Raw genomic sequence first — 16,640 nt, forward strand, 5'->3', positions numbered from 1 at the left:
CCACGTACCATCCGGCTATGGAATGAGCTCCCCACCACGGTGTTTCTCGAGCGCTATGACATATCCTTCTTCAAAAGAGGCTTGTGGAGAGTATTAAGCGGTAGGCAGCGGCTTGGTTCTGCCCCTGGCATTGCTGAAGTCCATGGGCGACGGTAACCACTCACTATCAGGTGGGCCGTATGCTCGTCTGCCTACAAGAGCAATAAAAAAAAATTACGAGTCGATTTTTTCAAAACACTACACAAACTACCCACTTTGAATGATTTGTTTTGTAAAATCTTGAGTGATACATTACGGCTCGGATGTCAGTCATGTACAGATAGATACCTAGAGTAGGAAGTAAAATAAATAAATAGAGGTAGCATATCTACTCCCGACAATCTGATTCCTAAGCCCCAAGTTCACAGTATATTTAATTTTAATCTTTACCTAACATATTTTGATCCCACATGAGTGATCATCATTCTGTAAGCCTTTCGTGTTTAATTACAAGTTCGTTGACCTTGCTCACCAACCGTATTTTGATTGTGTTACATTGCGTAGATTACAAAAAACTTTGGTAATAAGGTGCCCGTATTATTTTGCCTACATTGCTTAAAAAGATACCGTCGTACCTATTACAGAGTTCCCCTTCGAATATTAGGATAACTACTAAAATAGACAATGTAGACTTTCACTTTAAGTATCGTGATGAGTCTAGATTCACTCTGTCTGTGGGGATCTTGGTAACAAAAAAACAACAGGTGAAGTCAATATAATTCATTAAATCTACTAGTGTGATACAGTGAAATTATAAATGAAATTGTATTATCGTAAGCTAATTTTACAGCCAAAGAAAGCTTGGAATGCGAGATTTTCATACATTTTCCTCAACGACGGTATTCAAATAAAATAAACACGATACTTCTCACAGAGATTATGTCAACATGAAGATAAGCCGCCCCTTTACCTTATAAACGGTAATAAATCGGCATGCCCTTACGTCAACAACATATTAGGATAACCCGAAAACTCCACTCCTAAACGACCCATTAAACACGCTAAAATGAACCTCTATTTGGCAAATGTCGAGGATCAATATAAACTGGTCGTGTTAAGCCCTCGATTTGTCGTCGTTAAATCACACGGAAAATCCACCGATAAACGTCTATATCGGATTTTCCCACACATTTTCGCGTTTCCCCGCTCTCATGTGCTCACTTAATATGACGCTGTTTGCGCTTTTCCCCTTTTCCTAAGCTTTTCTCGATAGTAACCCTTATTGCTTGCCAGAACGATACATTTTTGTGCGCTGTTATCTCGGAAAATAAAAATGTATGTTCTTTTTCCTGAAATTAAATCTATTATGTGTCTCTTAATGCTTCCAGGATAGAGTTCAAATTTGAGTTGAACATTATTAGCGACTAAGTTTCTTTGGCGTTGTAGAAGGAAGTTAAGGACATTGTCACGCAGTGTATTGCGCATTATTGGGTGATTGAATGGTGTAGTTAACCGATTGAGGCGGCAAGAGCAGGATGTGAGGTCTCATAAATTTTATTTGCGATGCTTTTCACTTAATTCCTAGTTTGTGTGGGGAATTTGGATATATTTTGCAAAGTTTGAGTGTAATTTATAGTATAATATATTTAAAAGCAGTATCATGTATTCTTTTAAAAGTTGGTACTGGGACCTCGCATACGAACTAGATATATTAGAGATATTGTCTTCTTCGAGAATTGAAATGGGACTTAAAACTTATATCTCAACTGGGCAATGAATTGTGATGTCACAAAAAGTGGTAGCGGTAGCTATCTTAGAACACAAAATAGTTGAACGATACCTTAATAGTGTCAACGCCATTTTCAAGATCCGTTTGCATTTATACAAGTAAATACTAAAGGACAAGATTCAGATCGGCGTTCTACCGACAAATGTCACTCGCCCAGTGGAACCTCTACCCTTTGTCGATAAAGCCAAAAAGATTTTTTTTATTGCTTATATGGGTGGACGAGCTCACAGCCCACCTGGTGTTAAGTGGTTACTGGAGTCCATAGACATCTACAACTTAAAAGCGACTCCCACCTTGAGATATAAGTTCTAAGGTCTCAGTATAGTTACAACGGCTGCCCCGCCCTTCAAACCGAAACGCATTACTGCTTCACGGCAGAAATAGGCAGGGTGGTGGAACCTACCCCCGCGGACTCACAAGAAGTCCTACCACCGGTCAAGCGTAACATAATTAGGCATAACAGTACCGACAAATATAATAAGTGTACATCGGCGTATAAGAAAATTAGATCATTTTTTATTCCTATTTTTTTTAATTCATTTATTATAACCATTTTTTTTATTTCTATTCTAATACCTTTGGAGACTGAGTCGCAAAAGTGTTTTTCAATTAATTATTTTTATTAATCCTCGACCCCTTTAAGCATGACACGGCTTAACCAACTTCAAATAAAAATACGTACCTTATTCGATAACAACATATTCGATAACAACATAATAAGATGTGTACACTTTTACGCTCCGTGCTCAGAAGAGGTCACACTTTCTAAAACACATAGCTCTTGATTATTCGCATGTACCATTTATTGGTACAAGATCGGGTACAATTTAATTTTAAAGAACACGCTCACCATATCGCTCAGAGCTTTCTGTAGACAGTCAAACAAATTAACACGTTAACATTCTTTTTTTATTGAAGAAAAGAGAATGCTGAGAGACATTTTTAAGATGTGATGCTCTAAAATTCTACATGGTGAGCCACTTGTTAGAGCTCTTGGAAATGATGACATATACAATATGAATCCTATCTGAGATCGCCACGGATATAACCTATATAAAAAAGCCGCTAAATTGAGTAAATTAATTTGTTATCATGTGGAACGCCATGTGGCCCACCTCTTGTGAGTCCACACGGGTAGGTACCACCACCCTGCCTATTTCTGTCGTGAAGCAGTAATGCGTTTCGATTTGAAGGGCGGGGCAGCCGTTGTAACTATACTGAGACCTTAGAACTTATATCTCAAGGTGGGTGGCGCATTTACGTTGTAGATGTCTATGACTCCAGTAACCACTTAAAACCAGGCGGGCTGTGAGCTCGTACATCCAACTAAGCAATAAAAAATAAAATAAAATAAAGTTCTCTAAATAAAGTGATCGCTGATCGGGGTATACTAGTGGTAGAGCATATTGTCAGACGCATGTTTGGCTGCAAACGTTTGGCCTTTTTATGTAGCAAAACAGACAGGTTCTCTGTGGCTTCGTCTGCGCGTCATCAGCAATAAAACATAACATAATCGTAAATACAAGCTGCTTGTTCACAGAATTACAGTCTGGCTTAATACAGACATGGCACCCTGCGGCCTCGCGCGTGCGTCCGCCAAACTCATTAGAATTGTAATAGCTAAACACATATCATGCCTTGTACGTGCACTTGAAAATTGACACATAATATACCAACCTCGGTCTTGTACGGAGAGTTATTTTAATGGAACTCTTCGTAAAATATTAGGTTTGTAAGAACAACAAAAAAAAACGCTATGAAAATTGTTGGAAGCCATTTCATAGGTTTGGAAATAAACGTTTTTGATAATTAAATAGTATTGATATAATGTAGTAGTATTTATATAAGTATAATAAATATTATTCTCGTGAAAATGGTGAGAGACAATTATTTATACCTCTTAATGATCCGTTTGTTTTTTGTGCAACGATAACACGGTAGATAAATTCCTACAAAGTCCCGTGTTGTGCGAAACCGTGTTATATGATACTAAAAGCCAGTAAGTACAAAAATAGGAGTAATTTTTGTGAATGAAAAGTCTTAACTCGGGCATATTTATATATTTTTTTAATATAATACATAAAAAAATGGTTATGCCCATATATTGTGTGTTCATAGTGCACAGTGTAAATATTCTAAATAAGTTTACATCTCATTATCGTGTTGTAGAAGTACCGTGTTATAAGAGGGTTTTGAGGATTTTTTCTTTTCGTGTTAGAATGGAACCGTGTTGTAAAATATCGTGTTATCTAGGCTTACCTGTACTGTTTTTTACAGCTTAGATGGAAGAGCTCGCAGTTTATCTGATGCTAAATTGTTACCGGAACCCATAGACATTCGAGTTTCAACTTTATTCAATAAAGGAACCTATCCGTGACGGTCGAAACCTAACAATTATAATTACTATATAACAATACTTTAAAAAAAAACTATATAACTTACCGCATTATTCTAATTAAAGATCAGAAAAAAAAATCAATCGTACTGTTATAATGTAATTACGATCAACCTTAAATTTATGATTTGTAGACTAAGTTGGCAATATTATTTTTTTATTAGGAAGGGTTACTGGTAGTCCTATCTAGTTCCAGAAGGAGAGGTATGAGGTGGAAGAGGGCGAGCACGGGCTCAGCCAGGAGGGGTAGGATTTACTAACAGCTGCCCGAGCGCTTCAGAAGGAGACCTAACAGGTCTAGGGTAGCTGCTTCGCGAACATATCTACTACCGGATCGGAATTGCTACCCGCTGCAAAGATTCGACGAGAAACTCTGTGGGCTGATGTATGGGTTAGGTAGCAAACAGTATTGCACAATAGCTATCGCTTATGCAGTAACAAAGAAGATGTTGATACAATTCAGGCCGATAACGCCCCAACGCCAGGAATTTCGCAAGTTTATTAATTTTGCAAGTTTTCATTTTTTTTATTGCTCAGGTGGGTGGAGGTCTTTATGGAGCAGAAACATGGACAATAAAAGCAGCTGACCGAAACAGAGTTGATGCTTTTGAAATGTGGTGTTGGCGCCGTTTATTAAGGATTTCATGGACAGCCCATCGCACGAACATCTTGGTCCTACAACAGCTTAAAATGATGAACGCTCAACGCCTGTCTACCACCTGTCTGCAACGCATAATACGCTACTTTAGCCACGTTGCCCGCAGAGATAACTTGGAACGTCTGATGATCACTGCAAAAGTAGAAGGAAAACGTCCTAGAGGCCGGAGTCCCAAACGTTGGTCCGACCAGGTCTCCGAGCAAACTAGCGGACCACTTAGCGCTGCACTACATCAGGCAACTGACCGGAACCGATGGAGGCTGGCAATCGACAAGCTGAAACGGAGTCACGATCCTCAGTAATGAGGGAGCGATGGAGAAGAAGAAGGTTGGTGGAAGAATTTTACGATCCACCTGATGTTATGTGGTTACAGTGGAAATACGGAGCCCATAACATCTACAACGTAATGCCGCCGCCTACCTTGAGATATGCGTTCTAAGGTCTCAGTTTTAACAGTACAACGACCCCACCCATCAAACCGAAACGCATTACTGCTTCACGGCAGAAATAGGCAGGGTGATGGTACCTACCCGTGCGGACTCTCAAGACGTCCTACCACGAGTAATGACGCAAATTTTAATATTGCGGGTTTGATTTTTATTACACGATGCTATTCCTTCACTGTGGAAGTCAATCGTGAACATTTGTTAACGTGAACTTTGTACGTATTTCATTCAAAAAATGGATACTTGCCTGCCGGATTCGAACACCGTTGCTTCGCAAGATGTGAACTCACTGGAAGTCTTATCCTTTAGGCCACCACGACTTTTTATTGTTGATGTTGTTCCTTCCTCGTGGAAATCATTCGTGGGCATGCCTTAGGAACGTATTTCAACCTGTTTTGATTTTTCCTACCTTTTCTAAGGACCTCAAGCGGTCATACTAGATTCACCGGGATCAGCCTGTGGGATTTGAACACTGGCATTAACTTATCGCATACAAACACACCGAGCGTCAAGATCCACGACAACATGATAAATCCAGTAATCTGTCACATGTATGTACGCTAATAAATGGTATGGTATGACAAAAGTCAGACCATTGAACAAGTTTTGTGACATTAATAGATTTTTTATCACTCAATCATCACTGTTCCGTAATAGAGTATTAAAATTATAGCAACACAATGTGTCCATTAAAGTATAAAGATCAACAACAAAGCGACCGGTACGAAATGCCAGTGCGCTGAGTATATCTCCGTATATCGATCTAAGGCGGCACACAAACATATTGTTTATTATGAAACGCTTTTAATGACTTGAACGAGAAGACGACCTTCTGAAATAAAACTCTGATGCCCCTCAGACTATGACTGGAAGGTTTTTGGCGCTAACTGGGCCATCTAGGCCACGACTGGAAGGTTTCTTGCGCTAACTGGGCCATATAATGTTAAATTGGAGTACAACTGGCTATAGTCTATAGATGCAATACCGCCACCTTCCTTGAAAGGTGGGATGGAAGTGTGTGGTAGAACTATAGCTCATTTAAAATAGGCTGGTTCGTAAAATAGGCTGGTTCGCATCTGAAATAGGTAGACTGTGTACCATCCACCAGCCTTTGCTTATAATAGGGTATATTATGAGCTAAGACCACCAGTAAAATATAGGTATATTGAATTTGAGGATCTTAATGATGATCTCTCTGATTATTGATCAGAAGCATTTTTATTGGTTTGTTTTATTGGTTTTTTGGTGTACAATAAAGAATACTCTCTCTCTCTCTTTCTCTCTCTCTCTCTCTCTCTCTCTCTCTCTCTCTCTCTCCCTCTCTCTCTCTCTCTCTCTCTTTTTAATGTAGTCTCACTTCTCTGTCTTTATTATGTTCGTCTATTTCCTTATTCAGCCCCTTAAATCCTGGTCTTGTAATTTTTATCTTAAGTAGGACTTAGTACCGTAAGTAGGGCATGTTTACACAATATCTGTTCCTAGCTATTCATAATTCATCCCACATGTTGGTGGGTTCAACTTTTTATCTTTTTTCCCTCCGTTTTGTCTATGACATCAAAGTCAGTAACATTGTATTTCCTTTTCACTTGTATTCACTTTTGTAGTCTTCCTCTAGGTTTCCGACCGGGTAGGTCAAGCTGCACCTCCAAATTTCTGACGTAGGACTTTTTTTTTTCAAGTAAATTTGCTCTAACGCCTTAGGCATTGATTTTACATATGTATTACACCTGTGTTTCTTTTCCAATCATATTCTAGACAGCTGAGGTGGTCGAAATAAAATAAAAACAATTTCAACATAAATGAAAATGATTCTTGGTATTTAATTAAGACTTGAGATGCTCTTATCGTGAAGACGAAGCCCGAATTCAAGTAACATGCCAAATTTGAAGGTCGCTGTCCTATTAGTCAGTATTTCAAGTTCTCTCTATATACTAGTTCTATTAGTTATTTTATAAATAGAAATAAATGTATATAAACCTCCTTAGTCATCTGTCTGACTACAAAAAAAAAGATATATCAGTAATCGCAATCTGAGAACAATAAAAACTTCAATCATTGAGATGGTTTTAATTAAATCATAATATAATACGTTATATGTTTAAAATACGTACGCTTTAAGAATTAAATCATAACTAGAGGTCCCGCAGTAGTCGAAATTCGACTATAATTAATTGGAACTGTAAGCTTGTACACTATTATTATTGTATTTTATACTTCTATAATCAAAAATTTCGCCGAGGCTACACTATAAAAAATATTAACAAAGACAAACAATAATATTTAATCTATTCTCAATTTGACAGCAGACGTCAAGAATAAAAGTTTGACAGTAAATAGTATGCATGCGTGTGTGCGTCAAATACATGGTATGTAGTGTGTGTAATGTTTTCTTTATTAATTTAATGTATCTTTTATGCATTATTTTAAAAAAAATATTAGCATTGTGCACTTCTTCTCTATATTCTCTATAAGTGTGGAAAATTTCATACTCCTCCGTCCGCGCAATTTTCGTAGAAAGGGATACAAAGTTTTTGCTTCACGTATTAATATATAGATACTAGCTGACCCGGCAAACGTTGTGTTGCCTTAAATAAGATTTCTAGGGAAATTCTACTGTAGAAACCTCATTTAACCACATAATACCTCATTGTAAACAAAAAAAAAAAAATCCAAAAAATTAAAATAAAAAATTAATGTTTGGGGTGGACAACCCTTTTCACTTAGGGGTATGAAAAATAGATAGTAGTTGATTCTCAGACCTACTGAACATACTATTGATACACAAATAAAACCAAAAAAACATGGCTGAAAAATTTATAGTATTGTATAGCACTCAAATTATATATTAAGTGTATAATCTATGATGTATAGTGAGTAAGTAAGACAGGAGACCGGCTTCGTCCTCATCCCTACTACGTGATGTTTGCTGGATGAGTGGTGACACCTGGCGGGGATAGCTGATCAATTGATAGTTGATTAGTAGTCGACCGGCGAGGGCGGGAGATCAAATTCAATTTAAAAAAAACATAATTAAAGGAATTTGAAATTATAAACTCGAATAAGAATTTATCGTACTACAATTATAAAATTTGATTGCCATCTTGCAACCTTATTGCAGATCTGTGCATAGAAAAAAATATATTAATCGGGGTGGAAAAATAGGGGTTGATCATATAAGAGTGAAAATTGAGAGTAATATGATTTTTTTTATTTAAGTCATAACAAAATAAAATAAAAAACTTGCCAAAAAAATTTAAGTTTATAATTAACAAATAAAAAATAGCGGTTGATCATAGAGGGATGAAAAATTGAGAGTAACATCAGTGGTCACGCGGATTTAGTAATGGGATGCTAATGAATTATTGGGATGGCGCCACCTTTGGAGTTTGTCAGTAACTAATTACCGCGACTATCCAAAGCGTGGTTCTACCCGATCGATCACGCTTTACCGCTAGCTGCCTAGATGGCGGCACTTGTATATTGTGTGGTGCTTGAGCTTACGAAAAGCTACGTGAGCTTCGTCACCCCCTCCCGCCGCCCGCGTGCTTCCATCGCCGACGCCCGCACGACAGTCACTGGCAAGGTCTACAGGTGAGTGCAAGTTCTTTTAATTTATTGCCATTTTATTGCTGTTTCCGTGTAATCATTCGCCCGCCCGCTCGCTTATGTGTATTTAATTTATATCTTTAGTTTGATTACTAGCTTTTGTTTACCGCTATATAGTTTTACCGCTCCGCTAATTATAAGTGACAAACATTTGTCACATACCGCTTAGGACGGCTATTTACACGCCTTTCTACAACCCCGCTTTATATGCTCCCGCCGCAGGAGGGCTATTTACACACCCCCTTGCTACCCCATAGTTTGGTCCTGCGAGCCTGGATTAGATCCAGCTTAAATTTTAATTAAAATTAGAATTAATTTATGATTACCCCCATTCGCCATTTTGTTACAGTATTGTATTGTATGTAAAAATTAATTACATTCATCGCTATTAGTAATAATAACTCGTAACCGCATATTGAATTATATTTATTAACGTAGTTCATTTAGTGTTATTTTTTAGTCAGTTATTTCATAACTTCATTATGGAAAATAGACAACTAAAGAAACTTATCGCGAAGAATAATTTAGTATTTGCACAAATTAATGATTTATATAATAAATCAAAAAATATTTCGGAGTTTGATTCGGAATTAATTGAAACTTTTCTTGCCGAATCAGAATCGATTGATGACATGCGTGTTAGATTTGAAAGCAATTTGGATGATATCAATGATTTAAATTTAAAGCAAAACCCCGAAGTTGAGCCTGAATACGCAGCTTTATCGTCTTTTGACACGTTATATAATTACGTAAGACGCGCTCGTAACAAAATTACAATTGGTAATTCGTCAAATGTAATGAGAACTACCGCCGCAATAAATGTAACATTGCCAACAATTTCACTTCCTTCCTTTGACGGACGCTCTCTTGAAGGATGGGAAACATTTTACCAGGCTTTTAAAGCTAACATTCACGATAACCCGCAACTGTCTGATGCGCAACGTGTGCAGTATTTAATGGGCAAATTAACACATAGTGCATTAAAGTTAACCGCTGGTATAATACCCACAGGTGAAACTTATAATATTATTTGGTCGAATCTAATTAGTAAATATCAGGATAAACGAGCTTTAGGATGTCATTATCTGAATAATATATTAGATTTAAAAAATTGTTCACCTACCGCAAATAGTTTAAATATGTATATTGAAAAAATTTCATCTTCGATTGCCGCTTTAAAACAATTAAATTTACTTGATTTGACTGATTTTATTTTATTACAATGCTCACTGAGAAGGTTGGATCCTCAAACTTTACATTCGTTTGAAGCATCGGTTCGTGGTATTGAAATACCCACAACTGAAATGTTTATTAAATTCATACAGGATCAGATAAAAATATTAGAACGCTCTGCACCGAAGTGTAACATAGAGAAATCTAAAAATCACAAATCGTTTATTTCCAGTAGTTATAATGACCCAGTCCGCACTGAAAGGGTTAACAAACCGGTTTCGTTATCTACGTGCGATCTTTGCTCGAGCTCGCACCACACGCAGTTATATCGTTGTAATGAATTTAAAAATATTATTTCACCGCAAGAACGTTGTGATTTTATTAAATCGCACAAGGGTTGCATCAATTGTTTAAGCTTATCGCATACATTAAAAGCATGTCAATCAAAGTTAACATGCAATAATTGTAAGAAATATCATCATACTTTGTTGTGTTTTGGTAATAAACGGGCGAATCGAAAAAGTAAAAGCGTACCCAGTCCATCGAATGACTACGCTGATATGGACAGGCAGGTCAGTCGGTCGCAGGTACATGGAATTCCGAGTGATGCCGCGCGGCCCGATTACGGTCGGTCCCAGGTTCAATCTCAACCTGTTGTTCAGAGTTACGATCATCATGATGCCGCTTCGAATACTTGTTTACACTCTAACAGAACGATACAACAACAAAATAATACGACCGCTACCACGTTGACTCACAGTTCGGAAATAAAATCGAATAGTAATATTTTATTATCAACCGCTCAAATATACGCTCACTCGAATAAAGGGGAACGTAAAATAGTTAGATGTTTAATAGATAATGGTTCCCAAAATAATTTAATAACTGTCAATTGTTGTAAATTACTTAAATTACCGATTATACCTTTAAATAATTCTTATGTTAGAGGTATTGGATTAACCGCTCGCCCGATTCACGGATATGTTTATTTAAATATTGAATCTAGATTTTCTCCTAATAAATATTATATTCACGCTTTAGTAGTAGACTGTATTACAGATAAATTACCCGCTTATTTTATAAATTCCTCAAATATGAATCATATACGTAATTTACCGCTTGCCGATTCAAACTGGAACGTTCCAGGTGTGATTGATATGGTGTTAGGTGCTCAGTTATTTCCATATATATACTTAGGTAATCGTATAGATACCGGCTCACTAGCGCCACCTGCCGTAGAAACAACCTTCGGTTATGTTCTTATGGGTGACGTACCTGAAGTGAGTTACACCGGCATTATGAAACCGCAACATGATAATTTTTCTGTTATAAATGATAATAATACCTCTTTGTGACTATCTAGTACAGTTTATATTGATAATCCACCCGCTTTCGAAAATACTAAAATTCATTCTGCATTCACTTTAAATAAAACTTTTTCATCTATAACGCATAAAGACCTTGAGTCATTTTTACATAAATTTTGGGAATTAGAGGAGATTCCTCATGAGCGTCATCTTAGCCCTGAGGAAGCCGAGTGTGAAAACAAATATATTTCTACAATTACCCGCGATAATGATGGCCGATATACGGTTGAGTTACCATTTAGTAGAAATCCCGCTGACCTTGGCAAGTCTTATGCTGTTGCTCACCGCCGTTTTCTTTCGCTCGAACGTAAGTTTGTTCAATTACCCTCACTCCGCGATGATTACGATATCGTTATACAGGATTACATTAGTAAAGGTTATTTAACTGAAATTAACGACACCGCTAAGGAAACCGATAACGGTTATTATATACCGCACCATGCAGTTATCCGCCCAAGCAAGACTACCACTAAACTACGTGTAGTTCTTGATGCTAGTGCTAAAACATCTAGTGGACTGTCACTTAATGACGTCTTGCATACTGGTCCAAATTTACAGGCAGACTTATTTTTGCTTTTACTACGCTTTCGTTTGTTCCCTGTGGCACTGTGCGCTGATGTGGAACAAATGTACTTACGCATTAGGGTGACCACAGACCACCATAAATATTTAAAAATATTGTACCGCTTTAAAAATGATAAACTTCGCATTTTCGCTTTTAACTGTCTGCCCTTTGGTTTAAAGTCATCACCTTATTTAGCAATGCGTACTATACGTCAATTAGCATCAGAAGAATGTTATCGTTATCCAGAAGCCGCTAGTGTAGCTGAGTCTCAATTATATATGGATGATCTCGTCACATCCCTACACGAAGATATTTCAGCTATCAAACTATCGAAACAACTAATTTCACTCTTTAAATCAGGAGGTTTTAATTTAACAAAATGGGCAAGTAACTCCACTGCCTTTCTTAATAGCCTTCCAGAAACGCACCGCTCTTCTGTAAGCTTCTCTGATGATGCTAATAATACCATGAAAGTTTTAGGCCTTGCATGGCTTCCCGCTAATGACTCATTTTTTATGACGAGCTCAAACACTAATGAAAAGTGCACTAAAAGAACAATATTATCTTTAGTCGCACGCTTGTTCGACGTGCTTGGTTTAGTTGCTCCAGTTATACTGTTCGCTAAATTGCTTATTAAGGAACTCTGGAATTCTAAAATAGACTGGGATGATACACCTCCAGATACAATTATTTACCGCTACTCTTCACTTGTGAAAGAGCTTCCATTGCTTTCAACTATCGCAATACCGCGCCATATTGGAGTTTTTAAAGACTGTGAAGTAAATATTGTTGCATTTTGTGATGCAAGCTTGAACGCTTACGGTTGCGTTGTTTATTTACACATTACAGATCCCACAGGAGATGTTACTTTAAGATTATTGTGCTCAAAATCAAAGGTTTCTCCGGTTAAGATAACTACATTAGCTCGCCTTGAGCTTTGTGCCGCTCTTCTTTTGTCAAAATTAGTTAAACTTATTTATAACGCTTATAATTCTTTACATCCTATCACCGCTATATACGCTTTCTCAGATTCTACAATTGCTCTTTCTTGGATTAAATCTTCCCCGCATAGATGGTCAATATTTGTAGGAAACCGCATCGCTCAAATTCAGGAGAATTTATCACCTGACCGCTTTTTTCATATTAATGGTAAGGAAAATCCTAGCGATTGTGTGTCACGAGGTCTTTTACCGTCACAAATTATTAATAACTCGCTTTGGTGGCAGGGTCCTTCTTGGGCCTGCTATCCTATTTCACAATGGCCTATTGAACCTTTTGTACCTTGTAAATCTGGAAGTGACATACCTGAAATGAAAAAATCTGTAACACTTACCGCTTTAACTGTTGTCGAAGATTCCCCAATATATCAACTTGGGTTGAGAGTTTCGTCATGGTCAAAACTTCTTCGCTGTGTTGTTTATGTACTTCGATTTATAAGAAAACTACCGCGAAACAAGTTTGTAACCGCATCCGATTTAAATACTGCTGAGAAAGCTATTATTCGAGCTCTTCAAGCTAAATATTTTGGTCATGATATTGCCAGCATTAGAAAATTAGATTTACCTTCGAAAAATATTCGTAAACTTAGTCCATTTATTGACGAAGATGGAATTTTACGTATTCAGGGTAGACTTTCGAGCTCTGATTTACCGTTTGAAACGCAACACCCCGCTTTATTGCCAAAACACGATCACATAATAAATATTATTGTTGATTATTTTCATAATACAAACTTGCACACTGGTCCGGACCTTTTGATGTCCATTATTCGTCAACGCTTTTGGATATTGTCCGCTAGAAACGTTATAAGAAAAAGAGTGCATATGTGTAAATCATGTTTTCGAGTATCACCTTCACACCCAACTCCCATGATGGCTGACCTTCCGTCAAGCCGTGTAATGGAGGCCAAAGCTTTCTGTCACACGGGAGTAGATTACGCGGGCCCATTTAAGATAACGCTTGTACGCAAACGTGGTCATCATTCACAAAAGGCTTACATTTGCCTGTTCGTATGCTTAACGACAAAGGCTATACATATTGAGTTAGCCTCGGATTTGTCAACGGACTCATTTCTTGCCGCTTTCAAACGTTTTATATCTCGTCGAGGTCCAGTTTCTTTCATGTATTCAGATAATGGCACTAATTTTGTTGGCGCAAAGGCTCAGTTAGATGAAATGTATAAACTTCTAGTTTCAAATAATTTTATATCCGCATGGAATGATGAATTAACTAAATACCGAATCATTTGGAAGATGATCCCGCCTCGGGCTCCACATTTTGGAGGTTTATGGGAATCAAACATTAAATCCGTTAAAACTCATTTAAATAGAGTAATAGGCGCACAAATTCTCACTTACGAAGAGATGTTAACTGTGTTGAATCAAATAGAATGTCTTATGAATTCCAGACCTTTATGTCTTTTATCCGCAGATCCCAACCCCGAAATTCTCACACCCGCACATTTTTTGATGTCCACTCCTTTGCAGTATTTACCCGCGTCTGAATTGTCCGCAAATCAGATGAGTCTGACTAATCGCAAAGCGTTGTTAGATGGTTTGGTTAATTCCTATTGGAGGAAATGGAGATTAGAGTACCTGCATACGTTGCAAGTCAGACAGAAGTGGTGTACATCAGATAACCCCGTGAAGGTTGGGACAGTAGTTCTTATTCATCAAGATGACATTCCACCGCTCCGCTGGCCACTTGGCGTTATACAAGAGGTGTATCCAGGTGCCGATAACATTATACGCGTTGCTTTGGTAAAAACGAAATCTGGATTTCTTAAACGTCCAGTTGTAAAATTATATCCGCTACCGCTAGAATAAATTAGAGTACCGCATGTCATCAACCGCTTCAACTCTACTCGTAAACATTCATGATGGCTTATTATTAATTAAAATTTGTTTCTTTTCAAATAACTTCCCGCTATTTAAGCTTTATGCTTCCTATCTTAGTATCTTTATATATTTGTTGAAAGTCCTGCGAACTTTCAAGGCGGGCAGGATGGTCACGCGGATTTAGTAATGGGATGCTAATGAATTATTGGGATGGCGCCACCTTTGGAGTTTGTCAGTAACTAATTACCGCGACTATCCAAAGCGTGGTTCTACCCGATCGATCACGCTTTACCGCTAGCTGCCTAGATGGCGGCACTTGTATATTGTGTGGTGCTTGAGCTTACGAAAAGCTACGTGAGCTTCGTCACCCCCTCCCGCCGCCCGCGTGCTTCCATCGCCGACGCCCGCACGACAGTCACTGGCAAGGTCTACAGGTGAGTGCAAGTTCTTTTAATTTATTGCCATTTTATTGCTGTTTCCGTGTAATCATTCGCCCGCCCGCTCGCTTATGTGTATTTAATTTATATCTTTAGTTTGATTACTAGCTTTTGTTTACCGCTATATAGTTTTACCGCTCCGCTAATTATAAGTGACAAACATTTGTCACATACCGCTTAGGACGGCTATTTACACGCCTTTCTACAACCCCGCTTTATATGCTCCCGCCGCAGGAGGGCTATTTACACGCCCCCTTGCTACCCCAATCAGATTTTTTTTTTTAATTAATGACGAAATAAAAATGAAAATCTTGGCAAAAAAATTAAAGTTTATAATTAACAAATAAAAAATAGGGGTTGATCATAGAGGGATGAAAAATTGAGAGTAACATCAGATTTTTTATTTTAATTCATGACGAAATAAAAATAAAAATGAAAATCTTGGCAAAAAAATTAAAGTTTCTAATTAACAAATAAAAAATAGGGGTTGATCATAGAGGGGTGAAAATTTCAGAGTAATATGAATTTTTTTATTGTACGTCATGACAAAATAAAAACAAAATTGTCGCAAAAAATTTTAAATTTTTTAATTAGCAATTAAAAAATAAAGGTTGATCGTAGAAGGGTGAAAATTTAGAGTTGTATGTATTTTTGTATGCTGTATCATAAAAAAATAGAAATTAAAAATTTTGTCTAAAAAATAAAAAATAAAATTTTAGGGGTGGACTACCCCTTACATTTAGGGGGATGAAAAATAGATGTTGGCCGATTCTCATAGATACCGGATAAGCACAAAAAATTTCATCAAAATCGGTCAAGCCGTTTCGGAGGAGTATGGCAACGAAAACTGTGACACGAGAATTTTATATATTAGATAATAGATTTTAAGTATATGACACGTACGTTTTAAGCGGTAAGAATGCCTGATAAAATTAAACAATTGAATTTGATTGCTTTTTCAAAGTTAAATAAATGTGTTTTGGTGAATATAATTTTTTTTCTCTGTCTCTATCTCCCTACGTTCTCCTTCGAGGCTGTTGACATATACCTGAGGGTTCACGCTCTTGTAAACGGCATTACTGTGCTCTCAATATTTATGAGCTAATCCAAACTTAACATTAGGTGGGTTGCGGGTTCATACCCGGCTCTCGGCTTCACGAACACTTCAAGGTCACGTAATACGTCACGGAACACGTAACACGTAGCACGTCACGTAATTAAAATTACTTTTAAGTCTTAATCTTGTATTTTTTATTGTCACTATATTTTTTCCGAAGTGTCGAATACTGTATAGTATAAGAGCACTGTAGTTTTCGTGGTCACTAAAGACTAAAGTCGCGTTAAAATTTCAATATTTTGCTAATTAATAGACGGGATGTAAGCAGGAC

Source organism: Bombyx mori, chromosome 3 (genome assembly GCF_030269925.1).
Source record: "Bombyx mori chromosome 3, ASM3026992v2".
Taxonomy (NCBI): Eukaryota; Metazoa; Arthropoda; class Insecta; order Lepidoptera; family Bombycidae; genus Bombyx; species Bombyx mori.